The sequence below is a fragment of the Phalangium opilio genome, unplaced genomic scaffold, assembly GCF_054372755.1.
Source record: "Phalangium opilio isolate 3A_F unplaced genomic scaffold, DU_Popi_V2 ptg000101l_1, whole genome shotgun sequence".
NCBI classification, from domain to species: Eukaryota; Metazoa; Arthropoda; class Arachnida; order Opiliones; family Phalangiidae; genus Phalangium; species Phalangium opilio.
The window spans coordinates 10,115,438-10,142,736 of record NW_028324204.1 but is presented as its reverse complement, the minus strand read 5'-3'; the positions used below and the strand labels follow the sequence as shown (position 1 = coordinate 10,142,736).

Below are 27,299 nucleotides of genomic sequence, written 5' to 3'. Positions count from 1 at the left end.
TTCCGTGGCCCAATGGTTAGCGCGTTCGGCTGTTAACCGACTGAAAGGTTGGTGGTTCGAGCCCATCTGGGAGCGGTGTTGTGAGGTCTCAGATGTAACGTAAAAAGTCAAGGTTTTTCCACAATACCTGACAACCATTTAATTTATGGGCTTCCGTGGCGCAATGGTTAGCGCGTTCAGCTGCAATTCAGAAGACTGGTTGTTTGAGCCCTCCCTGGAGCGGTGTTGTGACGTCTCAGATGTAACGTAAAGTGTCAGAGTTTTTCCACAATACCTGACGAACATTTAATTTTTGGGCTTCCGTGGCGCAATGGTTAGCGCGCTCAGCTGTTATTCAAAAGGTTGGTGGTTCGAGCCCACCCGAGAGAGGTGTTGTGGGTTCTCAGACGTAGCGTGAAAAGTCAAAACTTTTCCACAATACCTGACAACCTTTTAATTTCTTGGCTTCCGTGGCGCAATGGTTAGCGCGTTCGGCTGTTAACCAATAGGTTGGTGGTTCGAGCCCACCCGGGAGCGGTGTTGTGTGATCTCAAATGTAACGTAGAAAGCCAAAGTTTTTCCACAATACCTGACGACCATTTAATTTTTGGGCTTCCGTGGCGCAATGGTTAGCACGTTCGGCTGTTAACCAATAGGTTGGTGGTTCGAGCCCATCCGGGAGCGGTGTTGTGGGATCTCAAATGTAACGTAGAAAGCCAAAGCTTTTGCACAATAAATGACGACCATTTAATTTTTGGGCTTCCGTGGTGCAATGGTTAGCGCGTTCGGCTGTGAACCAATAGGTTGGTGGTTCGACCCCATCCGGGAGCGGTGTTGTGAGGTCTCAGATTTGACGTAAAAAGTCAAGGTTTTTACACAATACCTGACGAGCATTTAACTTTTGGGCTTCCGTGGCGCAATGGTTAGCGCGTTCGGCTGTTAACCAATAGGTTGGTGGTTCGACCCCATCCGGGAGCGGTGTTGTGAGGTCTCAGATGTGACGTAAAAAGTCAAGGTTTTTACATAATACCTGACGAGCATTCAACTTTTGGGCTTCCGTGGCGCAATGGTTAGCGCGTTCGGCTGTTAACCAATAGGTTGGTGGTTCGAGCCCATCCGGGAGCGGTGTTGTGAGGTCTCAGATGTGACGTAAAAAGTCAAGGTTTTTACACAATACCTAACGAGCATTTAACTTTTGGGCTTCCGTGGCGCAATGGTTAGCGCGTTCGGCTGTTAACCAATAGGTTGGTGGTTCGAGCCCATCCGGGAGCGGTGTTGTGAGGTCTCAGATGTGACGTAAAAAGTCAAGGTTTTTACACAATACCTGACGAGCATTTAATTTTTGGGCTTCCGTGGCATAATGGTTAGCGCGTTCAGCTGTTAATCGAAAGGTTGGTGGTTCGAGCCCACCCGGGAAAGGTGTTGTGGGGTCTCAAATGTAACGTAGAAAGCCAAAGTTTTTCCACAATACCTGACAACCATTTAATTTCTGAGCTTCCGTGGATCAATGGTTAGCGCGTTCGGCTGTTAACCAATAGGTTGGTGGTTCGAGCCCATCCGGGAGCGGTGTTGTGTGATCTCAAATGTAACGTAGAAAGCCAAAGTTTTTCCACAATACCTGACGACCATTTAATTTTTGGGCTTCCATGGCGCAATAGTTAGCGCGTTCGGCTGTTAACCAATAGGTTGGTGGTTCGACCCCATCCGGGAGCGGTGTTGTGAGGTCTCAGATGTGACGTAAAAAGTCAAGGTTTTTACATAATACCTGACGAGCATTCAACTTTTGGGCTTCCGTGGCGCAATGGTTAGCGCGTTCGGCTGTTAACCAATAGGTTGGTGGTTCGAGCCCATCCGGGAGCGGTGTTGTGAGGTCTCAGATGTGACGTAAAAAGTCAAGGTTTTTACATAATACCTGACGAGCATTCAACTTTTGGGCTTCCGTGGCGCAATGGTTAGCGCGTTCGGCTGTGAACCAATAGGTTGGTGGTTCGACCCCATCCGGGAGCGGTGTTGTGAGGTCTCAGATTTGACGTAAAAAGTCAAGGTTTTTACACAATACCTGACGAGCATTTAACTTTTGGGCTTCCGTGGCGCAATGGTTAGCGCGTTCGGCTGTTAACCAATAGGTTGGTGGTTCGACCCCATCCGGGAGCGGTGTTGTGAGGTCTCAGATGTGACGTAAAAAGTCAAGGTTTTTACATAATACCTGACGAGCATTCAACTTTTGGGCTTCCGTGGCGCAATGGTTAGCGCGTTCGGCTGTTAACCAATAGGTTGGTGGTTCGAGCCCATCCGGGAGCGGTGTTGTGAGGTCTCAGATGTGACGTAAAAAGTCAAGGTTTTTACACAATACCTAACGAGCATTTAACTTTTGGGCTTCCGTGGCGCAATGGTTAGCGCGTTCGGCTGTTAACCAATAGGTTGGTGGTTCGAGCCCATCCGGGAGCGGTGTTGTGAGGTCTCAGATGTGACGTAAAAAGTCAAGGTTTTTACACAATACCTGACGAGCATTTAATTTTTGGGCTTCCGTGGCATAATGGTTAGCGCGTTCAGCTGTTAATCGAAAGGTTGGTGGTTCGAGCCCACCCGGGAAAGGTGTTGTGGGGTCTCAAATGTAACGTAGAAAGCCAAAGTTTTTCCACAATACCTGACAACCATTTAATTTCTGAGCTTCCGTGGATCAATGGTTAGCGCGTTCGGCTGTTAACCAATAGGTTGGTGGTTCGAGCCCATCCGGGAGCGGTGTTGTGTGATCTCAAATGTAACGTAGAAAGCCAAAGTTTTTCCACAATACCTGACGACCATTTAATTTTTGGGCTTCCATGGCGCAATAGTTAGCGCGTTCGGCTGTTAACCAATAGGTTGGTGGTTCGACCCCATCCGGGAGCGGTGTTGTGAGGTCTCAGATGTGACGTAAAAAGTCAAGGTTTTTACATAATACCTGACGAGCATTCAACTTTTGGGCTTCCGTGGCGCAATGGTTAGCGCGTTCGGCTGTTAACCAATAGGTTGGTGGTTCGAGCCCATCCGGGAGCGGTGTTGTGAGGTCTCAGATGTGACGTAAAAAGTCAAGGTTTTTACACAATACCTAACGAGCATCCAACTTTTGGGCTTCCGTGGCGCAATGGTTAGCGCGTTCGGCTGTTAACCAATAGGTTGGTGGTTCGAGCCCATCCGGGAGCGGTGTTGTGAGGTCTCAGATGTGACGTAAAAAGTCAAGGTTTTTACACAATACCTGACGAGCATTTAACTTTTGTGCTTCCGTGGCGCAATGGTTAGCGCGTTCGGCTGTTAACCAATAGGTTGGTGGTTCGAGCCCATCCGGGGGCGGTGTTGTGAGGTCTCAGATGTGACGTAAGAAGTCAAGGTTTTTACACAATACCTGACGAGTATTTAACTTTTGGGCTTCCGTGGCGCAATGGTTAGCGCGTTCGGCTGTTAACCGAAAGGTTGGTGGTTCGAGCCCATCCGGGAGCGGTGTTGTGAGGTCTCAGATGTGACGTAAAAAGTCAAGGTTTTTACACAATACCTAACGAGCATTTAACTTTTGGGCTTCCGTGGCGCAATGGTTAGCGCGTTCGGCTGTTAACCAATAGGTTGGTGGTTCGAGCCCATCCGGGAGCGGTGTTGTGAGGTCTCAGATGTGACGTAAAAAGTCAAGGTTTTTACACAATACCTGACGAGCATTTAACTTTTGTGCTTCCGTGGCGCAATGGTTAGCGCGTTCGGCTGTGAACCAATAGGTTGGTGGTTCGACCCCATCCGCGAGCGGTGTTGTGAGGTCTCAGATTTGACGTAAAAAGTCAAGGTTTTTACACAATACCTGACGAGCATTTAACTTTTGGGCTTCCGTGGCGCAATGGTTAGCGCGTTCGGCTGTTAACCAATAGGTTGGTGGTTCGAGCCCATCCGGGGGCGGTGTTGTGAGGTCTCAGATGTGACGTAAGAAGTCAAGGTTTTTACACAATACCTGACGAGTATTTAACTTTTGGGCTTCCGTGGCGCAATGGTTAGCGCGTTCGGCTGTTAACCGAAAGGTTGGTGGTTCGAGCCCATCCGGGAGCGGTGTTGTGAGGTCTCAGATGTGACGTAAAAAGTCAAGGTTTTTACACAATACCTAACGAGCATTTAACTTTTGGGCTTCCGTGGCGCAATGGTTAGCGCGTTCGGCTGTTAACCAATAGGTTGGTGGTTCGAGCCCATCCGGGAGCGGTGTTGTGAGGTCTCAGATGTGACGTAAAAAGTCAAGGTTTTTACACAATACCTGACGAGCATTTAACTTTTGTGCTTCCGTGGCGCAATGGTTAGCGCGTTCGGCTGTGAACCAATAGGTTGGTGGTTCGACCCCATCCGCGAGCGGTGTTGTGAGGTCTCAGATTTGACGTAAAAAGTCAAGGTTTTTACACAATACCTGACGAGCATTTAACTTTTGGGCTTCCGTGGCGCAATGGTTAGCGCGTTCGGCTGTTAACCAATAGGTTGGTGGTTCGAGCCCATCCGGGAGCGGTGTTGTGAGGTCTCAGATGTGACGTAAAAAGTCAAGGTTTTTACACAATACCTGACGAGCATTTAACTTTTGGGCTTCCGTGGCGCAATGGTTAGCGCGTTCGGCTGTTAACCAATAGGTTGGTGGTTCGAGCCCATCCGGGAGCGGTGTTGTGAGGTCTCAGATGTGACGTAAAATGTCAAGGTTTTTACACAATACCTAACGAGCATTTAACTTTTGGGCTTCCGTGGCGCAATGGTTAGCGCGTTCGGCTGTTAACCAATAGGTTGGTGGTTCGAGCCCATCTGGGAGCGGTGTTGTGAGGTCTCAGATGTGACGTAAAAAGTCAAGGTTTTTACACAATACCTGACGAGCATTTAACTTTTGTGCTTCCGTGGCGCAATGGTTAGCGCGTTCGGCTGTTAACCAATAGGTTGGTGGTTCGAGCCCATCCGGGAGCGGTGTTGTGAGGTCTCAGATGTGACGTAAAAAGTCAAGGTTTTTACACAATACCTAACGAGCATTTAACTTTTGGGCTTCCGTGGCGCAATGGTTAGCGTGTTCGGCTGTTAACCAATAGGTTGGTGGTTCGAGCCCATCCGGGAGCGGTGTTGTGAGGTCTCAGATGTGACGTAAAAAGTCAAGGTTTTTACACAATACCTGACGAGCATTTAACTTTTGTGCTTCCGTGGCGCAATGGTTAGCGCGTTCGGCTGTTAACCAATAGGTTGGTGGTTCGAGCCCATCCGGGAGCGGTGTTGTGAGGTCTCAGATGTGACGTAAAAGGTCAAGGTTTTTACATAATACCTGACGAGCATTTAACTTTTGGGCTTCCGTGGCGCAATGGTTAGCGCGTTCGGCTGTTAACCAATAGGTTGGTGGTTCGAGCCCATCCGGGAGCGGTGTTGTGAGGTCTCAGATGTGACGTAAAAAGTCATGGTTTTTACACAATACCTAACGAGCATTTAACTTTTGGGCTTCCGTGGCGCAATGGTTAGCGCGTTCGGCTGTTAACCAATAGGTTGGTGGTTCGAGCCAATCCGGGAGCGGTGTTGTGAGGTCTCAGATGTGACGTAAAAAGTCAAGGTTTTTACACAATACCTGACGAGCATTTAACTTTTGGGCTTCCGTGGCGCAATGGTTAGCGCGTTCGGCTGTTAACCAATAGGTTGGTGGTTCGAGCCCATCCGGGAGCGGTGTTGTGAGGTCTCAGATGTGACGTAAAAAGTCAAGGTTTTTACATAATACCTGACGAGCATTTAACTTTTGGGCTTCCGTGGCGCAATGGTTAGCGCGCTCAACTGTTATACAAAAGGTTGAAGGTTCGAGCCCACCCGGGAGCGGTGTTGTGAGGTCTCAGATGTGACGTAAGAAGTCAAGGTTTTTCCACAATACCTGACGACCATTTAATATTTGGGCTTCCGTGGCCCAATGGTTAGCGCGTTCGGCTGTTAACCGACTGAAAGGTTGGTGGTTCGAGCCCATCTGGGAGCGGTGTTGTGAGGTCTCAGATGTAACGTAAAAAGTCAAGGTTTTTCCACAATACCTGACAACCATTTAATTTATGGGCTTCCGTGGCGCAATGGTTAGCGCGTTCAGCTGCAATTCAGAAGACTGGTTGTTTGAGCCCTCCCTGGAGCGGTGTTGTGACGTCTCAGATGTAACGTAAAGTGTCAGAGTTTTTCCACAATACCTGACGAACATTTAATTTTTGGGCTTCCGTGGCGCAATGGTTAGCGCGCTCAGCTGTTATTCAAAAGGTTGGTGGTTCGAGCCCACCCGAGAGAGGTGTTGTGGGTTCTCAGACGTAGCGTGAAAAGTCAAAACTTTTCCACAATACCTGACAACCTTTTAATTTCTTGGCTTCCGTGGCGCAATGGTTAGCGCGTTCGGCTGTTAACCAATAGGTTGGTGGTTCGAGCCCACCCGGGAGCGGTGTTGTGTGATCTCAAATGTAACGTAGAAAGCCAAAGTTTTTCCACAATACCTGACGACCATTTAATTTTTGGGCTTCCGTGGCGCAATGGTTAGCACGTTCGGCTGTTAACCAATAGGTTGGTGGTTCGAGCCCATCCGGGAGCGGTGTTGTGGGATCTCAAATGTAACGTAGAAAGCCAAAGCTTTTGCACAATAAATGACGACCATTTAATTTTTGGGCTTCCGTGGTGCAATGGTTAGCGCGTTCGGCTGTGAACCAATAGGTTGGTGGTTCGACCCCATCCGGGAGCGGTGTTGTGAGGTCTCAGATTTGACGTAAAAAGTCAAGGTTTTTACACAATACCTGACGAGCATTTAACTTTTGGGCTTCCGTGGCGCAATGGTTAGCGCGTTCGGCTGTTAACCAATAGGTTGGTGGTTCGAGCCCATCCGGGAGCGGTGTTGTGAGGTCTCAGATGTGACGTAAAAAGTCAAGGTTTTTATTAGACATAATGTTTTTTTGTAGACTAGAGATAAGCTACGAAATTAGACCCTTGACCCCGGTTGGCCACGCCCCCTTTGTTTACTTGATGTTTCCCATTTTGGGGTGTAAGGTAGTTGCTTCCGAGTTCTGGTGTTTGCCGGTTAGGCTATGGTTAGGCTTAGTTAATTTGTTATTTATTTCTACTAATGTTATACTTTATTATAATTTAACTTGAATTAAATAAAACTCATTCATTAACAACGACACTAGAATAGATTATTTCAACATGGTAGCAGAGCGTGGTTCGAGCGCGGAACCTCGTTGTTAATGAACCCAAGGCCCGGCTGCATGCAAGAAGTTCTCATGTCAAGCGGTGGAAGTAACTAAGAGCCACCCCCCCCCCAAAGCGGCACTCAACAAGCAAGCCCAAACAAGACCGTGGAATCATGGCGGAACGGTACGATAGTGGTAGAGGAATGCCTGCTTTCGAATTTATGAAATTATCAGATGACAATTATACGGATTGGAAGGTAGACATGAAGAGCGCCTTATTGGATCAAGGACTTTGGGGGATCGTTGCCGACACAGAAACTCCTCCAGCGGAGACGGCAAGAGCAGACGAGAGAGAGCGATACAGATTACGGCAAGAGAAAGCGTTATCCAAGATCTTACTCGCAGTAGATAGCCAACATAAGAGAATCATAGCACCATGTACGACAGCGGTGGAGGCGTGGGAAAGGCTAAGAAAGCAACATGAGCCAAAGTCGAAAACACGCATCTTGAACCTGAGGGTGGAGTTACAAGGACTTAGATTCACCCCGCCAGAGTCTATGGCAGGGTATCTGGCAAGGATGGAAGAAGTCGTGGAAAAATTAGCGCAAGCTGGTGGAACTATCCCATCAAAGGAGGTGGCTTACCAGATGATTCATTTACTTCCCAGCGAATATTCTAATGTGAAATTCAGAATATGCAACTTAACGGACGAAGAATTCACTCCAGACAACGTAAAGACCCTCCTCATTGAAGAATTTGAAAGGCAGAAGCAAGAGGCGATAGCCGAAGAAATGGAGGAGGCAAAGACACACAGCGGATTTGCATCAAAAATGAATCAGCGAGGAGGTGGACGACCAAGAAGAAAGAAAAAGGAAGTGGAATGTTTCAATTGCCATAGAAAAGGTCATTTTGCAAGACAGTGCCCAGATCAATATGACGATACGAAAAAGAAGAAGAGCGTTACATCATCCAAAAGGGAAGGAAAATCTTTTTACGCGTCTGCGATGGTCTCCAAATCGGAAGAAGATACCTGGGTACTCGATAGCGGTGCTACACACCATTTTTGCAAGAGACGAGAATGGATGATTAACTACAAGAGTACAGAATTGAACGTGGATACGGCCGATAACGAAACCCAGGCCAAGGGGACCGGAGACGTGATTCTGAGGGTAAAAACGAACTACGGCGAAGAGGACATAACGTTACGAGATGTTTACTATGTCCCAACCTACAAAAGGAATTTGTTATCCGTAAGGAAGATAGACGAGCAGGGATACAAATTAACCTTTCACCAAGGCTTAGTGGAAGTATTCAATAAGGAGGATAATGAGGTATTCATGACAGCTACACTCCGAAGGAATAATCTTTACATGGTGGACGCCCGAGTAGAAGGAAAGGAAAGTAAAACGCCAACATGTAATGCCAGTACCGCAGAAGAAACGGAACTCTGGCACAGGCGACTGGGACATCCAAGTATCGATAGAATGATCGCCCTAAGTAACAAGAATATGGTGAAGGGATTGCCGACATTTCAGAGGAAATTAGGAGTATGCGTTCCATGCAGAGTATCAAAATCAACGAAGGCCCCATCAAAACTCATTGACAAGATCGTAACGACAAAGACCTTAGAACTGGTACATAGCGACTTGTGGGGACCTGCACCTGTCAAATCAAATGGAGGAGCAAAATACTTCGTGAGTTTCATAGATGACTTCTCAAGAAAGACAAGAGTTTATCTTCTCGCATCGAAGAAAGACCTATACAAGACGTTCCAGGAGTACATCGCTTGGGCTGAGAGACAAACAGGACATAAACTCAAGAGAATCCGAACAGACAATGGGTTGGAATATTGTTCCGGAAAATTCGAAGAAATATGCAACGGTGCAGGCATCCAAATGGAAAGGACCAATACCTATACTCCACAGATGAACGGCGTGGCGGAGAGATTTAACCGAACTGCGTTAGATGGCGTACGAGCACTTCTAGAAGATTCAGGCTTACCGCAACATATGTGGGCGGAAGCGTTACAAACATTTACCTACCTCAATAATCGCTTACCACATTCCAAGGTGATTGGAGTGGTTCCAGAAGAGCAATGGATTGGTAGGAAGTTGTCGGCTAGTCATTTGAAGCGCTTTGGTTGCTTAGCGTTCACCCATTTGCACAAACCCCAGAGGAGCAAATTGGAAAGGAGATCAAGGAAGGGAGTTTTCGTTGGGTACGCTGTCAAAACAAAAGGGTATCGCATATGGTTTCCTGAGGAAGACTTTACCGCAGAGACTAAACATGTCAGTTTCGATGAAGGCAAGAGAGGAATTGAAGCCATCTCACCCACGAAAAGAAAAAACGACAAGGTCACGGTGTACAATGACTATTGGCCAGAATTGCACAATGTAGAAGCCGAATATGAAAGCTCGGAAGACTCATCAGACACAGCATCAGAAGAAAATGACGGCACCTCGTCAGAAGAAAGCGGGGAAATAGGGTCCACAGAAACCAGTCAGGAAGAACTTGAGGACGGAAATAACACTCCTACCACGATATGGAAGAGGGAAATACAGCCAAGCAAAACAGGAGGAAGAACCTATGTATATTATCGTCCTGAGGGAGGAACGAGAAAATACAAATGCCTGAAAGATATTCAAGAGTATTTAGAAGAAAGGGGAGAGGTATTCGATGCTACGAAATTCGACTTCAGCACTACGAAGAAGAAAGCAAAAGAAAACGTAGAGGCAAACCTCATAGAAATCCCAAGAAGTTACGCTGATGCCATAGAAAGTGACGAAAAGGAACAGTGGAAAGAAGCAATGGATATGGAAATGAAGACTATTAGGCAGAGGAACGTATACGAGACCGTGAAGAAAACGCCGGAAATGAAGATTATCGGGACCAAATGGGTGTTTGCCATCAAGAGAAAATCGACGGGAGAAATTGCAAGATACAAGGCCCGGTTGGTGGCGCTGGGATACACGCAGAGATACGGCGAAGACTATGACTTGACGTATGCTCCAGTCATAAATTTCACACTAGTCAGGATATGCGTGTTCCTGTTTGTCACTTGTCTAGAATGGCAGCATAGACAGCTAGACATAAAGAGCGCATATCTCTACGGTAGCCTTGAAGAAGACATCCATGTTGCCGAACCAGAGGGTTATGCTACAGAAACAGGAGATACCGTATGGCACCTGAATAAAGCACTCTATGGGTTAAAGCAGAGCGGCCACCAATGGTTCAGGGAATTGGATGCCACATTGGCCAAACTTGGATATACGAAAGTCTTAGGTTGTAATTGCCTATACCGATATGGATCGCAAGCGGTATTAATAGTCTACGTAGATGATATCATCCTCTTTACCACGACAAGTGATACGATGAAGAAGCTCCTCTGCCAACTCAACTCCGTATTTGAGGTCACGGATTTAGGAGAGCTCCACTATTTCCTCGGAGTAGAATTTGAATTTCCCAGATCAGGCGAAGCAAAAATACATCAACAACGATACATAGAGATAATCAAGAAACAATTTGCAATGGAAACATCAGACAAGAAATTGGATATCCCACTCCCGAATGGAACATGCTTAACAAGAAACGAACACCACCAACCAGGAGAAGAAGATGGATATAGGAGAATCATTGGAACCCTCCTTTATCTGTCGCAGCGAACGAGACCAGACATAACATTCGTAGTGTCATGCCTGGCAAAATTCTCTTCGAATCCCGGGAAGCGTCATAGTGCATACCTAAGAAGAGTCCTCCAGTACGTGATTGACACCCAAGATTATTCCTTGCATTATCACAAGACATCGGATGCAGGTCTAATCGCATATTCTGATGCCTCTTGGGCTTCGGATACAGAGGACCGCAAATCCACCAGTGGGTTCATTGTCAACATCGGAAACAACCCAGTCCAGTGGCGATCAAGCAAGCAGTCCTGCGTTGCCTTGTCTTCAATGGAGTCCGAGTATATAGCACTAGCGGAATTAGCGAAAGAAATAGCCTGGTTGTCTCCGATCATGAATGAACTTCACAAACAATGCTGCCCCGATGAACTGAAATTAAGCTTAACCAGAGTGTACTGTGATAATCAAGCTGCAAATGACTTTGCCAAGAATGTAATTGAGAATAACCGCTCGAAACACATAGATTTGAGATTTCATTTTGTTCGTGATTGTTTAAATAATAAGTTGTTTAACCTAGTTTTTGTACGTACAAATGATAATATTGCAGATATTTTCACAAAGTTGTTACCGAAAAGAAAATTTCTAGAATTTTGTGTATTAATGAATCTATGTTAGCTTAATTATGATACCGTTTCGTAAGATTATCTTAGTCAAAGGGGAGTATTAGACATAATGTTTTTTGTAGACTAGAGATAAGCTACGAAATTAGACCCTTGACCCCGGTTGGCCACGCCCCCTTTGTTTACTTGATGTTTCCCATTTTGGGGTGTAAGGTAGTTGCTTCCGAGTTCTGGTGTTTGCCGGTTAGGCTATGGTTAGGCTTAGTTAATTTGTTATTTATTTCTACTAATGTTATACTTTATTATAATTTAACTTGAATTAAATAAAACTCATTCATTAACAACGCCACTAGAATAGATTATTTCAACAGTTTTTACACAATACCTGACGAGCATTTAACTTTTGGGCTTCCGTGGCGCAATGGTTAGCGCGTTCGGCTGTTAACCAATAGGTTGGTGGTTCGAGCCCATCCGGGAGCGGTGTTGTGAGGTCTCAGATGTGACGTAAAAAGTCAAGGTTTTTACACAATACCTAACGAGCATTTAACTTTTGGGCTTCCGTGGCGCAATGGTTAGCGCGTTCGGCTGTTTACCAATAGGTTGCTGGTTCGAGCCCATCCGGGAGCGGTGTTGTGAGGTCTCAGATGTGACGTAAAAAGTCAAGGTTTTTACACAATACCTGACGAGCATTTAACTTTTGTGCTTCCGTGGCGCAATGGTTAGCGCGTTCGGCTGTTAACCAATAGGTTGGTGGTTCGAGCCCATCCGGGAGCGGTGTTGTGAGGTCTCAGATGTGACGTAAAAGGTCAAGGTTTTTACATAATACCTGACGAGCATTTAACTTTTGGGCTTCCGTGGCGCAATGGTTAGCGCGTTCGGCTGTTAACCAATAGGTTGGTGGTTCGAGCCCATCCGGGAGCGGTGTTGTGAGGTCTCAGATGTGACGTAAAAAGTCAAGGTTTTTACACAATACCTAACGAGCATTTAACTTTTGGGCTTCCGTGGCGCAATGGTTAGCGCGTTCGGCTGTTAACCAATAGGTTGGTGGTTCGAGCCAATCCGGGAGCGGTGTTGTGAGGTCTCAGATGTGACGTAAAAAGTCAAGGTTTTTACACAATACCTGACGAGCATTTAACTTTTGGGCTTCCGTGGCGCAATGGTTAGCGCGTTCGGCTGTTAACCAATAGGTTGGTGGTTCGAGCCCATCCGGGAGCGGTGTTGTGAGGTCTCAGATGTGACGTAAAAAGTCAAGGTTTTTACACAATACCTGACGAGCATTTAATTTTTGGGCTTCCGTGGCGCAATGGTTAGCGCGTTCAGCTGTTAATCGAAAGGTTGGTGGTTCGAGCCCACCCGGGAAAGGTGTTGTGGGGTCTCAAATGTAACGTAGAAAGCCAAAGTTTTTCCACAATACCTGACAACCATTTAATTTCTGAGCTTCCGTGGATCAATGGTTAGCGCGTTCGGCTGTTAACCAATAGGTTGGTGGTTCGAGCCCATCCGGGAGCGGTGTTGTGTGATCTCAAATGTAACGTAAAAAGCCAAAGTTTTTCCACAATACCTGACGACCATTTAATTTTTGGGCTTCCGTGGCGCAATAGTTAGCGCGTTCGGCTGTTAACCAATAGGTTGGTGGTTCGACCCCATCCGGGAGCGGTGTTGTGAGGTCTCAGATGTGACGTAAAAAGTCAAGGTTTTTACATAATACCTGACGAGCATTTAACTTTTGTGCTTCCGTGGCGCAATGGTTAGCGCGTTCGGCTGTTAACCAATAGGTTGGTGGTTCGAGCCCATCCGGGAGCGGTGTTGTGAGGTCTCAGATGTGACGTAAAAGGTCAAGGTTTTTACATAATACCTGACGAGCATTTAACTTTTGTGCTTCCGTGGCGCAATGGTTAGCGCGTTCGGCTGTGAACCAATAGGTTGGTGGTTCGACCCCATCCGGGAGCGGTGTTGTGAGGTCTCAGATTTGACGTAAAAAGTCAAGGTTTTTACACAATACCTGACGAGCATTTAACTTTTGGGCTTCCGTGGCGCAATGGTTAGCGCGTTCGGCTGTTAACCAATAGGTTGGTGGTTCGAGCCCATCCGGGAGCGGTGTTGTGAGGTCTCAGATGTGACGTAAAAAGTCAAGGTTTTTACACAATACCTGACGAGCATTTAATTTTTGGGCTTCCGTGGCGCAATGGTTAGCGCGTTCAGCTGTTAATCGAAAGGTTGGTGGTTCGAGCCCACCCGGGAAAGGTGTTGTGGGGTCTCAAATGTAACGTAGAAAGCCAAAGTTTTTCCACAATACCTGACAACCATTTAATTTCTGAGCTTCCGTGGATCAATGGTTAGCGCGTTCGGCTGTTAACCAATAGGTTGGTGGTTCGAGCCCATCCGGGAGCGGTGTTGTGTGATCTCAAATGTAACGTAGAAAGCCAAAGTTTTTCCACAATACCTGACGACCATTTAATTTTTGGGCTTCCGTGGCGCAATAGTTAGCGCGTTCGGCTGTTAACCAATAGGTTGGTGGTTCGACCCCATCCGGGAGCGGTGTTGTGAGGTCTCAGATGTGACGTAAAAAGTCAAGGTTTTTACATAATACCTGACGAGCATTTAACTTTTGGGCTTCCGTGGCGCAATGGTTAGCGCGTTCGGCTGTTAACTAATAGGTTGGTGGTTCGAGCCCATCCGGGAGCGGTGTTGTGAGGTCTCAGATGTGACGTAAAAAGTCAAGGTTTTTACACAATACCTAACGAGCATTTAACTTTTGGGCTTCCGTGGCGCAATGGTTAGCGCGTTCGGCTGTTAACCAATAGGTTGGTGGTTCGAGCCCATCCGGGAGCGGTGTTGTGAGGTCTCAGATGTGACGTAAAAAGTCAAGGTTTTTACACAATACCTGACGAGCATTTAACTTTTGTGCTTCCGTGGCGCAATGGTTAGCGCGTTCGGCTGTTAACCAATAGGTTGGTGGTTCGAGCCCATCCGGGAGCGGTGTTGTGAGGTCTCAGATGTGACGTAAGAAGTCAAGGTTTTTACACAATACCTGACGAGTATTTAACTTTTGGGCTTCCGTGGCGCAATGGTTAGCGCGTTCGGCTGTTAACCAATAGGTTGGTGGTTCGAGCCCATCCGGGAGCGGTGTTGTGAGGTCTCAGATGTGACGTAAAAGTCAAGGTTTTTACACAATACCTGACGAGCATTTAATTTTTGGGATTCCGTGGCAAAATGGTTAGCGCGTTCAGCTGTTAATCGAAAGGTTGGTGGTTCGAGCCCACCCGGGAAAGGTGTTGTGGGGTCTCAAATGTAACGTAGAAAGCCAAAAATTTTCCACAACACCTGACAACCATTTAATTTCTGAGCTTCCGTGGCTCAATGGTTAGCGCGTTCGGCTGTTAACCAATAGGTTGGTGGTTCGAGCCCATCCGGGAGCGGTGTTGTGAGGTCTCAGATGTGACGTAAAAAGTCAAGGTTTTTACACAATACCTGACGAGCATTTAACTTTTGGGCTTCCGTGGCGCAATGGTTAGCGCGTTCGGCTGTTAACCAATAGGTTGGTGGTTCGAGCCCATCCGGGAGCGGTGTTGTGAGGTCTCAGATGTGACGTAAGAAGTCAAGGTTTTTACACAATACCTGACGAGTATTTAACTTTTGGGCTTCCGTGGCGCAATGGTTAGCGCGTTCGGCTGTTAACCAATAGGTTGGTGGTTCGAGCCCATCCGGGAGCGGTGTTGTGAGGTCTCAGATGTGACGTAAAAAGTCAAGTTTTTTGCACAATACCTTACGAGCATTTAGGTTTTGGGCTTCCGTGGCGCAATGGTTAGCGCGTTCGGCTGATAAGCAATAGGTTGGTGGTTCGAGCCCATCCGGGAGCGGTGTTGTGAGGTCTCAGATGTGACGTAAAAAGTCAAGGTTTTTACACAATACCTGACGAGCATTTAAATTTTGGGCTTCCTTGGCGCAATGGTTAGCGCGTTCGGCTGTTAACCAATAGGTTGGTGGTTCGAGCCCACCCGGGAGCGGTGTTGTGTGATCTCAAATGTAACGTAGAAAGCCAAAGTTTTTCCACAATACCTGACGACCATTTAATTTTTGGGCTTCCGTGGCGCAATGGTTAGCACGTTCGGCTGTTAACCAATAGGTTGGTGGTTCGAGCCCATCCGGGAGCGGTGTTGTGAGGTCTCAGATGTGACGTAAGAAGTCAAGGTTGTTACACAATACCTGACGAGTATTTAACTTTTGGGCTTCCGTGGCGCAATGGTTAGCGCGTTCGGCTGTTAACCAATAGGTTGGTGGTTCGAGCCCATCCGGGAGCGGTGTTGTTAGGTCTCAGATGTGACGTAAAAAGTCAAGGTTTTTACACAATACCTGACGAGCATTTAATTTTTGGGATTCCGTGGCGCAATGGTTAGCGCGTTCAGCTGTTAATCGAAAGGTTGGTGGTTCGAGCCCATCCGGGAGAGGTGTTGTGGGGTCTCAAATGTAACGTAGAAAGCCAAAGTTTTTCCACAACACCTGACAACCATTTAATTTCTGAGCTTCCGTGGCTCAATGGTTAGCGCGTTCAGCTGTTAATCGAAAGGTTGGTGGTTCGAGCCCACCCGGGAAAGGTGTTGTGGGGTCTCAAATGTAACGTAGAAAGCCAAAGTTTTTCCACAATACCTGACAACCATTTAATTTCTGAGCTTCCGTGGATCAATGGTTAGCGAGATGTGACGTAAAAAGTCAAGGTTTTTACACAATACCTGACGAGCATTTAACTTTTGTGCTTCCGTGGCGCAATGGTTAGCGCGTTCGGCTGTTAACCAATAGGTTGGTGGTTCGAGCCAATCCGGGAGCGGTGTTGTGAGGTCTCAGATGTGACGTAAGAAGTCAAGGTTTTTACACAATACCTGACGAGTATTTAACTTTTGGGCTTCCGTGGCGCAATGGTTAGCGCGTTCGGCTGTTAACCAATAGGTTGGTGGTTCGAGCCCATCCGGGAGCGGTGTTGTGAGGTCTCAGATGTGACGTAAAAAGTCAAGGTTTTTACACAATACCTGACGAGCATTTAATTTTTGGGATTCCGTGGCAAAATGGTTAGCGCGTTCAGCTGTTAATCGAAAGGTTGGTGGTTCGAGCCCACCCGGGAAAGGTGTTGTGGGGTCTCAAATGTAACGTAGAAAGCCAAAGTTTTTCCACAACCATTTAATTTCTGAGCTTCCGTGGCTCAGTGGTTAGCGCGTTCGGCTGTTAACCAATAGGTTGGTGGTTCGAGCCCATCCGGGAGCGGTGTTGTGAGGTCTCAGATGTGACGTAAAAAGTCAAGGTTTTTACACAATACCTGACGAGCATTTAACTTTTGGGCTTCCGTGGCGCAATGGTTAGCGCGTTCGGCTGTTAACCAATAGGTTGGTGGTTCGAGCCCATCCGGGAGCGGTGTTGTGAGGTCTCAGATGTGACGAAAAAAGTCAAGTTTTTTGCACAATACCTGACGAGCATTTAGGTTTTGGGCTTCCGTGGCGCAATGGTTAGCGCGTTCGGCTGTTAAGCAATAGGTTGGTGGTTCGAGCCCATCCGGGAGCGGTGTTGTGAGGTCTCAGATGTGACGTAAAAAGTCAAGGTTTTTACACAATACCTGACGAGCATTTAAGTTTTGGGCTTCCTTGGCGCAATGGTTAGCGCGTTCGGCTGTTAACCAATAGGTTGGTGGTTCGAGCCCACCCGGGAGCGGTGTTGTGTGATCTCAAATGTAACGTAGAAAGCCAAAGTTTTTCCACAATACCTGACGACCATTTAATTTTTGGGCTTCCGTGGCGCAATGGTTAGCACGTTCGGCTGTTAACCAATAGGTTGGTGGTTCGAGCCCATCCGGGAGCGGTGTTGTGAGGTCTCAGATGTGACGTAAGAAGTCAAGGTTTTTACACAATACCTGACGAGTATTTAACTTTTGGGCTTCCGTGGCGCAATGGTTAGCGCGTTCGGCTGTTAACCAATAGGTTGGTGGTTCGAGCCCATCCGGGAGCGGTGTTGTTAGGTCTCAGATGTGACGTAAAAAGTCAAGGTTTTTACACAATACCTGACGAGCATTTAATTTTTGGGATTCCGTGGCGCAATGGTTAGCGCGTTCAGCTGTTAATCGAAAGGTTGGTGGTTCGAGCCCATCCGGGAGAGGTGTTGTGGGGTCTCAAATGTAACGTAGAAAGCCAAAGTTTTTCCACAACACCTGACAACCATTTAATTTCTGAGCTTCCGTGGCTCAATGGTTAGCGCGTTCGGATGTTAACCAATAGGTTGGTGGTTCGAGCCCATCCGGGAGCGGTGTTGTGAGGTCTCAGATGTGACGTAAGAAGTCAAGGTTTTTACACAATACCTGACGAGTTAAAACTTTTGGGCTTCCGTGGCGCAATGGTTAGCGCGTTCGGCTGTTAACCAATAGGTTGGTGGTTCGAGCCCATCCGGGAGCGGTGTTGTGAGGTCCCAGATGTGACGTAAAAAGTCAAGTTTTTTGCACAATACCTGACGAGCATTTAGGTTTTGGGCTTCCGTGGCGCAATGGTTAGCGCGTTCGGCTGTTAAGCAATAGGTTGGTGGTTCGAGCCCATCCGGGAAAGGTGTTGTGGGGTCTCAAATGTAACGTACAAAGCCAAAGGTTTTCCACAATACCTGACAACCATTTAATTTCTGAGCTTCCGTGAATCAATGGTTAGCGCGTTCGGCTGTTAACCAATAGGTTGGTGGTTCGAGCCCATCCGTGAGCGGTGTTGTGTGATCTCAAATGTAACGTAGAAAGCCAAAGTTTTTCCACAATACCTGACGACCATTTAATTTTTGGGCTTCCGTGGCGCAATGGTTAGCACGTTCGGCTTTTAACCAATAGATTGGTGGTTCGAGCCCATCCGGGAGCGGTGTTGTGAGGTCTCAGATGTGACGTAAAAAGTCAAGGTTTTCCACAATACCTGACAACCATTTAATTTCTGAGCTTCCGTGGCTCAATGGTTAGCGCGTTCGGCTGTTAACCAATAGGTTGGTGGTTCGAGCCCACCCGGGAGAGGTGTTGTGGGGTCTCAAATGTAACGTAGAAAGCCAAAGTTTTTCCACAACACCTGACAACCATTAAATTTCTGAGCTTCCGTGGCTCAATGGTTAGCGCGTTCGGCTGTTAACCAATAGGTTGGTGGTTCGAGCCCATCCGGGAGCGGTGTTGTGAGGTCTCAGATGTGACGTAAAAAGTCAAGGTTTTTACACAATCCCAGACGAGCACTTAACTTTTGGGCTTCCGTGGCGCAATGGTTAGCGCGTTCGGCTGTTAACCAATAGGTTGGTGGTTCGAGCCCATCCGGGAGCGGTGTTGTGAGGTCTCAGATGTGACGTAAGAAGTCAAGGTTTTTACACAATACCTGACGAGCATTTAATTTTTGGGATTCCGTGGCGCAATGGTTAGCGCGTTCAGCTGTTAATCGAAAGGTTGGTGGTTCGAGCCCATCCGGGAGAGGTGTTGTGGGGTCTCAAATGTAACGTAGAAAGCCAAAGTTTTTCCACAACACCTGACAACCATTTAATTTCTGAGCTTCCGTGGCTCAATGGTTAGCGCGTTCGGATGTTAACCAATAGGTTGGTGGTTCGAGCCCATCCGGGAGCGGTGTTGTGAGGTCTCAGATGTGACGTAAGAAGTCAAGGTTTTTACACAATACCTGACGAGTTAAAACTTTTGGGCTTCCGTGGCGCAATGGTTAGCGCGTTCGGCTGTTAACCAATAGGTTGGTGGTTCGAGCCCATCCGGGAGCGGTGTTGTGAGGTCCCAGATGTGACGTAAAAAGTCAAGTTTTTTGCACAATACCTGACGAGCATTTAGGTTTTGGGCTTCCGTGGCGCAATGGTTAGCGCGTTCGGCTGTTAAGCAATAGGTTGGTGGTTCGAGCCCATCCGGGAAAGGTGTTGTGGGGTCTCAAATGTAACGTACAAAGCCAAAGGTTTTCCACAATACCTGACAACCATTTAATTTCTGAGCTTCCGTGAATCAATGGTTAGCGCGTTCGGCTGTTAACCAATAGGTTGGTGGTTCGAGCCCATCCGTGAGCGGTGTTGTGTGATCTCAAATGTAACGTAGAAAGCCAAAGTTTTTCCACAATACCTGACGACCATTTAATTTTTGGGCTTCCGTGGCGCAATGGTTAGCACGTTCGGCTTTTAACCAATAGATTGGTGGTTCGAGCCCATCCGGGAGCGGTGTTGTGAGGTCTCAGATGTGACGTAAAAAGTCAAGGTTTTCCACAATACCTGACAACCATTTAATTTCTGAGCTTCCGTGGCTCAATGGTTAGCGCGTTCGGCTGTTAACCAATAGGTTGGTGGTTCGAGCCCACCCGGGAGAGGTGTTGTGGGGTCTCAAATGTAACGTAGAAAGCCAAAGTTTTTCCACAACACCTGACAACCATTAAATTTCTGAGCTTCCGTGGCTCAATGGTTAGCGCGTTCGGCTGTTAACCAATAGGTTGGTGGTTCGAGCCCATCCGGGAGCGGTGTTGTGAGGTCTCAGATGTGACGTAAAAAGTCAAGGTTTTTACACAATCCCAGACGAGCACTTAACTTTTGGGCTTCCGTGGCGCAATGGTTAGCGCGTTCGGCTGTTAACCAATAGGTTGGTGGTTCGAGCCCATCCGGGAGCGGTGTTGTGAGGTCTCAGATGTGACGTAAGAAGTCAAGGTTTTTACACAATACCTGACGAGTATTTAAGTTTTGGGCTTCCGTGGCGCAATGGTTAGCGCGTTCGGCTGTTAACCAATAGGTTGGTGGTTCGACCCCATCCGGGAGCGGTGTTGTGAGGTCTCAGATGTGACGTAAAAAGTCAAGTTTTTTGCACAATACCTGACGAGCATTTAGGTTTTGGGCTTCCGTGGCGCAATGGTTAGCGCGTTCGGCTGTTAAGCAATAGGTTGGTGGTTCGAGCCCATCCGGGAGCGGTGTTGTGAGGTCTCAGATGTGACGTAAAAAGTCAAGGTTTTTACACAATACCTGACGAGCATTTAAATTTTGGGCTTCCTTGGCGCAATGGTTAGCGCGTTCGGCTGTTAACCAATAGGTTGGTGGTTCGACCCCATCCGGGAGCGGTGTTGTGAGGTCTCAGATGTGACGTAAAAAGTCAAGTTTTTTGCACAATACCTGACGAGCATTTAGGTTTTGGGCTTCCGTGGCGCAATGGTTAGTGCGTTCGGCTGTTAACCAATAGGTTGGTGGTTCGAGCCCATCCGGGAGCGGTGTTGTGAGGTCTCAGATGTGACGTAAAAAGTCAAGGTTTTCCACAATACCTGACAACCATTTAATTTCTGAGCTTCCGTGGCTCAATGGTTAGCGCGTTCGGCTGTTAACCAATAGGTTGGTGGTTCGACCCCATCCGGGAGCGGTGTTGTGAGGTCTCAGATGTGACGTAAAAAGTCAAGGTTTTTACATAATACCTGACGAGCATTTAACTTTTGGGCTTCCGTGGCGCAATGGTTAGCGCGTTCGGCTGTTAACCAATAGGTTGGTGGTTCGAGCCCATCCGGGAGCGGTGTTGTGAGGTCTCAGATGTGACGTAAAAAGTCAAGGTTTTTACACAATACCTAACGAGCATTTAACTTTTGGGCTTCCGTGGCGCAATGGTTAGCGCGTTCGGCTGTTAACCAATAGGTTGGTGGTTCGAGCCCATCCGGGAGCGGTGTTGTGAGGTCTCAGATGTGACGTAAAAAGTCAAGGTTTTTACACAATACCTGACGAGCATTTAATTTTTGGGATTCCGTGGCGCAATGGTTAGCGCGTTCAGCTGTTAATCGAAAGGTTGGTGGTTCGAGCCCACCCGGGAGAGGTGTTGTGGGGTCTCAAATGTAACGTAGAAAGCCAAAGTTTTTCCACAACACCTGACAACCATTAAATTTCTGAGCTTCCGTGGCTCAATGGTTAGCGCGTTCGGCTGTTAACCAATAGGTTGGTGGTTCGAGCCCATCCGGGAGCGGTGTTGTGAGGTCTCAGATGTGACGTAAGAAGTCAAGGTTTTTACACAATACCTGACGAGTATTTAAGTTTTGGGCTTCCGTGGCGCAATGGTTAGCGCGTTCGGCTGTTAACCAATAGGTTGGTGGTTCGACCCCATCCGGGAGCGGTGTTGTGAGGTCTCAGATGTGACGTAAAAAGTCAAGTTTTTTGCACAATACCTGACGAGCATTTAGGTTTTGGGCTTCCGTGGCGCAATGGTTAGCGCGTTCGGCTGTTAAGCAATAGGTTGGTGGTTCGAGCCCATCCGGGAGCGGTGTTGTGAGGTCTCAGATGTGACGTAAAAAGTCAAGGTTTTTGCACAATACCTGACGAGCATTTAGGTTTTGGGCTTACGTGGCGCAATGGTTAGCGCGTTCGGCTGTTAAGCAATAGGTTGGTGGTTCGAGCCCATCCGGGAGCGGTGTTGTGAGGTCTCAGATGTGACGTAAAAAGTCAAGGTTTTTACACAATACCTGACGAGCATTTAAATTTTGGGCTTCCTTGGCGCAATGGTTAGCGCGTTCGGCTGTTAACCAATAGGTTGGTGGTTCGAGCCCATCCGGGAGCGGTGTTGTGAGGTCTCAGATGTGACGTAAAAAGTCAAGTTTTTTGCACAATACCTGACGAGCATTTAGGTTTTGGGCTTACGTGGCGCAATGGTTAGCGCGTTCGGCTGTTAAGCAATAGGTTGGTGGTTCGAGCCCATCCGGGAGCGGTGTTGTGAGGTCTCAGATGTGACGTAAAAAGTCAAGGTTTTTACACAATACCTGACGAGCATTTAAATTTTGGGCTTCCTTGGCGCAACGGTTAGCGCGTTCGGCTGTTAACCAATAGGTTGGTGGTTCGAGCCCATCCGGGAGCGGTGTTGTGAGGTCTCAGATGTGACGTAAAAAGTCAAGGTTTTCCACAATACCTGACAACCATTTAATTTCTGAGCTTCCGTGGCTCAATGGTTAGCGCGTTCGGCTGTTAACCAATAGGTTGGTGGTTCGACCCCATCCGGGAGCGGTGTTGTGAGGTCTCAGATGTGACGTAAAAAGTCAAGGTTTTTACATAATACCTGACGAGCATTTAACTTTTGGGCTTCCGTGGCGCAATGGTTAGCGCGTTCGGCTGTAACCAATAGGTTGGTGGTTCGAGCCCATCCGGGAGCGGTGTTGTGAGGTCTCAGATGTGACGTAAAAAGTCAAGGTTTTTACACAATACCTAACGAGCATTTAACTTTTGGGCTTCCGTGGCGCAATGGTTAGCGCGTTCGGCTGTTAACCAATAGGTTGGTGGTTCGGGCCCATCCGGGAGCGGTGTTGTGAGGTCTCAGATGTGACGTAAAAAGTCAAGGTTTTTACACAATACCTGACGAGCATTTAATTTTTGGGATTCCGTGGCGCAATGGTTAGCGCGTTCAGCTGTTAATCGAAAGGTTGGTGGTTCGAGCCCACCCGGGAGAGGTGTTGTGTGGTCTCAAATGTAACGTAGAAAGCCAAAGTTTTTCCACAACACCTGACAACCATTAAATTTCTGAGCTTCCGTGGCTCAATGGTTAGCGCGTTCGGCTGTTAACAAATAGGTTGGTGGTTCGAGCCCATCCGGGAGCGGTGTTGTGAGGTCTCAAATGTGACGTAAAAAGTCAAGGTTTTTACACAATACCTGACGAGCACTTAACTTTTGGGCTTCCGTGGCGCAATGGTTAGCGCGTTCGGCTGTTAACCAATAGGTTGGTGGTTCGAGCCCATCCGGGAGCGGTGTTGTGAGGTCTCAGATGTGACGTAAGAAGTCAAGGTTTTTACACAATACCTGACGAGTATTTAACTTTTGGGCTTCCGTGGCGCAATGGTTAGCGCGTTCGGCTGTTAACCAATAGGTTGGTGGTTCGACCCCATCCGGGAGCGGTGTTGTGAGGTCTCAGATGTGACGTAAAAAGTCAAGTTTTTTGCACAATACCTGACGAGCATTTAGGTTTTGGGCTTCCGTGGCGCAATGGTTAGCGCGTTCGGCTGTTAAGCAATAGGTTGGTGGTTCGAGCCCATCCGGGAGCGGTGTTGTGAGGTCTCAGATGTGACGTAAAAAGTCAAGGTTTTTACACAATACCTGACGAGCATTTAAATTTTGGGCTTCCTTGGCGCAATGGTTAGCGCGTTCGGCTGTTAACCAATAGGTTGGTGGTTCGACCCCATCCGGGAGCGGTGTTGTGAGGTCTCAGATGTGACGTAAAAAGTCAAGTTTTTTGCACAATACCTGACGAGCATTTAGGTTTTGGGCTTCCATGGCGCAATGGTTAGCGCGTTCGGCTGTTAACCAATAGGTTGGTGGTTCGACCCCATCCGGGAGCGGTGTTGTGAGGTCTCAGATGTGACGTAAAAAGTCAAGGTTTTTACACAATACCTGACGAGCACTTAACTTTTGGGCTTCCGTGGCGCAATGGTTAGCGCGTTCGGCTGTTAACCAATAGGTTGGTGGTTCGAGCCCATCCGGGAGCGGTGTTGTGAGGTCTCAGATGTGACGTAAGAAGTCAAGGTTTTTACACAATACCTGACGAGTATTTAACTTTTGGGCTTCCGTGGCGCAATGGTTAGCGCGTTCGGCTGTTAACCAATAGGTTGGTGGTTCGACCCCATCCGGGAGCGGTGTTGTGAGGTCTCAGATGTGACGTAAAAAGTCAAGTTTTTTGCACAATACCTGACGAGCATTTAGGTTTTGGGCTTCCGTGGCGCAATGGTTAGCGCGTTCGGCTGTTAAGCAATAGGTTGGTGGTTCGAGCCCATCCGGGAGCGGTGTTGTGAGGTCTCAGATGTGACGTAAAAAGTCAAGGTTTTTACACAATACCTGACGAGCATTTAAATTTTGGGCTTCCTTGGCGCAATGGTTAGCGCGTTCGGCTGTTAACCAATAGGTTGGTGGTTCGACCCCATCCGGGAGCGGTGTTGTGAGGTCTCAGACGTGACGTAAAAAGTCAAGTTTTTTGCACAATACCTGACGAGCATTTAGGTTTTGGGCTTCCGTGGCGCAATGGTTAGCGCGTTCGGCTGTTAAGCAATAGGTTGGTGGTTCGAGCCCATCCGGGAGCGGTGTTGTGAGGTCTCAGATGTGACGTAAAAAGTCAAGGTTTTTACACAATACCTGACGAGCATTTAAATTTTGGGCTTCCTTGGCGCAATGGTTAGCGCGTTCGGCTGTTAACCAATAGGTTGGTGGTTCGAGCCCATCCGGGAGCGGTGTTGTGAGGTCTCAGATGTGACGTAAAAAGTCAAGGTTTTCCACAATACCTGACAACCATTTAATTTCTGAGCTTCCGTGGCTCAATGGTTAGCGCGTTCGGCTGTTAACCAATAGGTTGGTGGTTCGACCCCATCCGGGAGCGGTGTTGTGAGGTCTCAGATGTGACGTAAAAAGTCAAGGTTTTTACATAATACCTGACGAGCATTTAACTTTTGGGCTTCCGTGGCGCAATGGTTAGCGCGTTCGGCTGTTAACCAATAGGTTGGTGGTTCGAGCCCATCCGGGAGCGGTGTTGTGAGGTCTCAGATGTGACGTAAAAAGTCAAGGTTTTTACACAATACCTAACGAGCATTTAACTTTTGGGCTTCCGTGGCGCAATGGTTAGCGCGTTCGGCTGTTAACCAATAGGTTGGTGGTTCGAGCCCATCCGGGAGCGGTGTTGTGAGGTCTCAGATGTGACGTAAAAAGTCAAGGTTTTTACACAATACCTGACGAGCATTTAATTTTTGGGATTCCGTGGCGCAATGGTTAGCGCGTTCAGCTGTTAATCGAAAGGTTGGTGGTTCGAGCCCACCCGGGAGAGGTGTTGTGGGGTCTCAAATGTAACGTAGAAAGCCAAAGTTTTTCCACAACACCTGACAACCATTAAATTTCTGAGCTTCCGTGGCTCAATGGTTAGCGCGTTCGGCTGTTAACCAATAGGTTGGTGGTTCGAGCCCATCCGGGAGCGGTGTTGTGAGGTCTCAGATGTGACGTAAAAAGTCAAGGTTTTTACACAATACCTGACGAGCACTTAACTTTTGGGCTTCCGTGGCGCAATGGTTAGCGCGTTCGGCTGTTAACCAATAGGTTGGTGGTTCGAGCCCATCCGGGAGCGGTGTTGTGAGGTCTCAGATGTGACGTAAGAAGTCAAGGTTTTTACACAATACCTGACGAGTATTTAACTTTTGGGCTTCCGTGGCGCAATGGTTAGCGCGTTCGGCTGTTAACCAATAGGTTGGTGGTTCGACCCCATCCGGGAGCGGTGTTGTGAGGTCTCAGATGTGACGTAAAAAGTCAAGGTTTTTACATAATACCTGACGAGCATTTAACTTTTGGGCTTCCGTGGCGCAATGGTTAGCGCGTTCGGCTGTTAACCAATAGGTTGGTGGTTCGAGCCCATCCGGGAGCGGTGTTGTGAGGTCTCAGATGTGACGTAAAAAGTCAAGGTTTTTACACAATACCTAACGAGCATTTAACTTTTGGGCTTCCGTGGCGCAATGGTTAGCGCGTTCGGCTGTTAACCAATAGGTTGGTGGTTCGAGCCCATCCGGGAGCGGTGTTGTGAGGTCTCAGATGTGACGTAAAAAGTCAAGGTTTTTACACAATACCTGACGAGCATTTAATTTTTGGGATTCCGTGGCGCAATGGTTAGCGCGTTCAGCTGTTAATCGAAAGGTTGGTGGTTCGAGCCCACCCGGGAGAGGTGTTGTGGGGTCTCAAATGTAACGTAGAAAGCCAAAGTTTTTCCACAACACCTGACAACCATTAAATTTCTGAGCTTCCGTGGCTCAATGGTTAGCGCGTTCGGCTGTTAACCAATAGGTTGGTGGTTCGAGCCCATCCGGGAGCGGTGTTGTGAGGTCTCAGATGTGACGTAAAAAGTCAAGGTTTTTACACAATACCTGACGAGCACTTAACTTTTGGGCTTCCGTGGCGCAATGGTTAGCGCGTTCGGCTGTTAACCAATAGGTTGGTGGTTCGAGCCCATCCGGGAGCGGTGTTGTGAGGTCTCAGATGTGACGTAAGAAGTCAAGGTTTTTACACAATACCTGACGAGTATTTAATTTTTGGGCTTCCGTGGCGCAATGGTTAGCGCGTTCGGCTGTTAACCAATAGGTTGGTGGTTCGACCCCATCCGGGAGCGGTGTTGTGAGGTCTCAGATGTGACGTAAAAAGTCAAGTTTTTTGCACAATACCTGACGAGCATTTAGGTTTTGGGCTTCCGTGGCGCAATGGTTAGCGCGTTCGGCTGTTAAGCAATAGGTTGGTGGTTCGAGCCCATCCGGGAGCGGTGTTGTGAGGTCTCAGATGTGACGTAAAAAGTCAAGGTTTTTACACAATACCTGACGAGCATTTAAATTTTGGGCTTCCTTGGCGCAATGGTTAGCGCGTTCGGCTGTTAACCAATAGGTTGGTGGTTCGACCCCATCCGGGAGCGGTGTTGTGAGGTCTCAGATGTGACGTAAAAAGTCAAGTTTTTTGCACAATACCTGACGAGCATTTAGGTTTTGGGCTTCCGTGGCGCAATGGTTAGCGCGTTCGGCTGTTAAGCAATAGGTTGGTGGTTCGAGCCCATCCGGGAGCGGTGTTGTGAGGTCTCAGATGTGACGTAAAAAGTCAAGGTTTTTACACAATACCTGACGAGCATTTAAATTTTGGGCTTCCTTGGCGCAATGGTTAGCGCGTTCGGCTGTTAACCAATAGGTTGGTGGTTCGAGCCCATCCGGGAGCGGTGTTGTGAGGTCTCAGATGTGACGTAAAAAGTCAAGTTTTTTACACAATACCTGACGAGCACTAAACTTTTGGGCTTCCGTGGCGCAATGGTTAGCGCGTTCGGCTGTTAACCAATAGGTTGGTGGTTCGAGCCCGTCCGGGAGCGGTGTTGTGTGATCTCAAATGTAACGTAGAAAGCCAAAGTTTTTCCACAATACCTGACGACCATTTAATTTTTGGGCTTCCGTGGCGCA

General features: G+C 47.8%; 4 non-coding genes across 4 annotated transcripts; all 4 read left to right on the top strand.

Annotated features, from left to right (window-relative positions):
* Positions 1–737: 737 nt before the first annotated feature.
* Positions 738–810, top strand: TRNAH-GUG (transfer RNA histidin (anticodon GUG)). Its single transcript has one exon. It is a non-coding gene; the product is annotated as a tRNA-His (tRNA).
* Positions 811–1,913: 1,103 nt separating this feature from the next.
* TRNAH-GUG (transfer RNA histidin (anticodon GUG)) lies at positions 1,914–1,986 on the top strand. Its single transcript has one exon. It is a non-coding gene; the product is annotated as a tRNA-His (tRNA).
* A 4,635-nt stretch (positions 1,987–6,621) lies between these two features.
* Positions 6,622–6,694, top strand: TRNAH-GUG (transfer RNA histidin (anticodon GUG)). The gene has a single exon. It is a non-coding gene; the product is annotated as a tRNA-His (tRNA).
* Positions 6,695–13,256: 6,562 nt separating this feature from the next.
* On the top strand, positions 13,257–13,329 carry TRNAH-GUG (transfer RNA histidin (anticodon GUG)). The gene has a single exon. It is a non-coding gene; the product is annotated as a tRNA-His (tRNA).
* The last annotated feature ends 13,970 nt before the right edge of the window (positions 13,330–27,299 follow it).